This window comes from Chiloscyllium plagiosum, unplaced genomic scaffold (genome assembly GCF_004010195.1).
Source record: "Chiloscyllium plagiosum isolate BGI_BamShark_2017 unplaced genomic scaffold, ASM401019v2 scaf_10356, whole genome shotgun sequence".
NCBI classification, from domain to species: Eukaryota; Metazoa; Chordata; class Chondrichthyes; order Orectolobiformes; family Hemiscylliidae; genus Chiloscyllium; species Chiloscyllium plagiosum.
The window spans coordinates 14,933-18,665 of NW_025215275.1; positions in this window are offsets into that span (position 1 = coordinate 14,933).

Here is a 3,733-nt window from a genome sequence, read left to right on the forward strand (position 1 = left end):
TACCTAAAGGCCTGGTGGGGATCTGTTTAACTGTCTTCAAGCATTGTCTCAATTTGATGAGAGGGATGTGGAAACCTTTTTTCATCTCATTTGAAAAAGTGTCTAAATAAATGCAGTGTCCAATCACCATGTGGGTTTTGTTGATCCAAACAAAATGTGCAGGTAGACCTACTGTGGTATTGGCATCATTTTCAGGGGAGGTATCTGGGGCGTATGAGCAGGTGAATATAGCCATCTTAAGTGCATATGAGCTTGTGCCAGAAGCCTACAGACAACGTTTCAGGAACCTAAGGAGGGTCGCTAGTCAAAACTACATTGAGTTTGACAGGATTAAACAAAGTAATTTTGAGAAGTGGATAAGAACATTAAAAATAGAGCTGAGATATGCAATTATTTTGGGGGAGTTCAAAAATTCATTTCCTGAAGTAATGAAAACTCATGTGGAAGCTTAGAAAATTAAAATTGCAAGATTAGTAGCTGAAATGGTTCATGATTATGAGTTGGTCCATAAAACAACGTTTCGCAAACAGAATCAATTTCAACTCGTGAGGAATAGAAAGTGGGGAAAAGAGAAATTCTCTCGCGGAAAGGGAAAGGTACATTTCGGTGAGGATCATAAGGATAACTAACCACATGGTAAAAAGGGAAACCCTTGAAGGGGACAGAGAACTTAAAGAGGTCCAGTGTATTCACTGCAATATAGTACACCACATGAAATCACGGTGTCAGTGGGTTAGGAGAAGCACTGGGAAGCCAGATGTAGGAAAACAGGATAAATCAGTGAATTTTGTTGGAGTGGTAACAGAAAACACAGTGGAGGCTAGAAAGCTGTACAGAAAGTACAAGCTAGTCTGAGGTTGGTTAAGGACGAAGTGCCAGATCTTCTGAAACCTGGGAAGATAAAGTTTATTTGCATAGGCCAGGAGCAACAAGTAAAGTGGTTACAATATTAGGAGACACAGGATTCTCTCAGTCTGTGAAGATGAGAAAATAAGTATTCCTGAAGGACTATTGCCAGAAAAGGTACTGGTAATAGGAAATCACTGTGAGTCAAAAAAGGCTTAATTATGCAATGTGAGGTGAGAGTGTCCAGAGAAGAGTGGAGAATTCATAGTAGGAGTACGAGACAAACTCCCAGCTCCAGGAATTCAATTTTTCCTTGCCCATAATCTAGCTGATTCACTCGAAGAAATGCTGCCTCCAGTGGTTGAAAAGCCAGTGGAAATGCAGACAACGTAAATATTGCGGACACATATCCTGGGACTTTGCCTGATTGTGTGGTAACGAGGTCACAAAGTCATCAGCTGAAACAGGAGAGATCAAATATACCGAGAAGATAGTTGAAGTGGATTTAACAGAGAACCTGTTTGATCAGATGGTTGACACAAACCAGGTGCAAATACACGAGACAGCAGACATCTTTAGCTCAGTTAAATTAACTGAGTTATAACAGAAAGATAAAAAAGTTAAAGCAATTATATCAAAAAGGCATACACAGAAAAAGAATCCAAATGCACCCCTGACTGTTACACTCTTAAAATAATCGCTTAACGAGGAAATGGAGACTATCACATATTCAGGTGGATGTGAAATGAGCAGGAGTTCATCAAACCGTATTACCAGTGGGTTACAGAAATGAAGCATTACGAATGAGAACATCGAGTAGTTAAAATTGCCGAGAGTTGCATGAACTATCTGTCAGGGGTCATTTCAGAGTAAGAAAATCTCATGCTATAAAATAAAAACACTTTTATTGACCGGGACTTGACAAGGATGTAGTTGAATGTTGCCTGACATGTCATATATGTAAAGTAATTGGAAGCCTACAGGCAGCAATAAAATCTGCGGCCTTTAATACCCAATCCTGCATGAGTGGAAACTTTTACAAGAACCTTAGTTGATCGTATAGGTCGCCTACCTCAAACAAAAAGTGGGAATCAGTATTTGTTAACAATAATGGATGTGTCAACTAGATTTCCAGAGGCCGTTCCATTACACAATATCACAGTTAAAAGGATTGCATAGGAATTACTCAAATTGTTTCACTAGATACGGACTACCCACATAGATACAATCAGATCAAGGGTCAACCTTCACAAAAAACTTACTCAAGGAAATAATGTGCAGCTGAGGAGTAAAACAATTCAACTCTTCTCTTTACCCATGCAGAATCGCAGGGAGTGTTAGAATGGTGGTATCAGACATTAAAGACTGTTTTGAGGGCTTGTAGTCAAGACTATCGAGATGATTGGGATAAGGGAATTCCGTTTGTACTTTTTGCAATCAGAGATGCACCAAATTAATCGACCAAATTCAATCCATGTGAATTAGTTATGGGGCCTGAAGTGAAAGGACCATTAAACTTCATTAAGGAGAAATTTGTAAGCCAGAATTCAGAGACCACATATTTGGACTCCGTGTCAAATTTTAGGAATGATTAAACACAGCTGTCGAGTTGGCTAGACAGCATTTAAAGCTATCACCACATATAATGAAACAGGAAGCAGACACGAAATCAAAGACTTCAATTTTCAATTTTGCTACTGGGGATAAGGTGTAAGCGTTACTTCTAGTGATACGTGAACCTTAAAAATCAAAGTTTAGTGAACCTTATCAAGTCGAAAGGAAATTGAGTGACGTGATCTACTTTATAGGGACTCCAGACAGAAGGACATATCAAAGTGTGTTTCATGTGAATGTGCTCAAAAGGTACCTTTGACACGGAATGGAAACAAAAGGAGAATGTGTTAATGATTACAACACAGAGGGAAGAATCATGTTCAGAGGATTCTGAATTGGACATTTCTCAAATTAAATTGGACAAAGAGGAAGTAGTCAAAGATTGGGATAAATTATTGAGTTACCTTCCCGAGGAAATTCGAAATGACCTGAAAGAGTTATTGCGTTCTCATGGGGAGACATGGGCGAATAAGCTGGGAAGCACTAACCAAATTGTGCATGATGTAGATAAAGGAGATGTAGATATGTGCATGATGTAGATATGTAAATGGAGCTGCTCCATTTAATCAACATCCATAACCCATGAAAGTTGGCACAGGTTCAAAAGGACATTGAACGCATGCTCCAAGATGACATAATCAAAGCGAGTTACAGTGACTGGAGCTCAGCCATAACAATGTTTCCAAAATCAAATGGCACCCAATGGTTATGTGTGGACTATTGCAAAATCAGTGCAGTTACAAAGACTGATGCATAAGCAATTCTGAAGTTTGAAGACTGTGTTGAGAAGGTGGTACAAGCATTTTTTTTCTATGTTGGACATGCTCAGATAATATTGGCAGATATCTTTGCTAGAAAGAGCAAAGGCAGTTTTGGCTTTCGTAGCGCCGAATGGACTGTATCAATTTAAACTCATGCCAATTGGCATGAAAAATGTGCCAGCCATGTTTCAGAGACTAACCAATAAGGTCATTGCCGGATTACCATACAGTGTTGTTTATATAGATGACCTGGTGAGTTTTACTCACACGTGGAAGGAACATTTTTCAGACTTGTTCAATTGAGTTCAAAAGGCAGGCTTGGTGATAAACCTGGCTAAATGTAAATTTGCCAAATCCGAAGTCACTTTGCTGGGCCATCTTATTGGAAAAAATGTTCCACGGGAAGCAAAAGCAAAGGCAATTGGGAAGTTTCCCTTACCATCAATAAAAACAGCAGGACTACGGTTCCTGGGATTGAATGCATTTTATCAAAGGTTTTTGCCACATTTTAG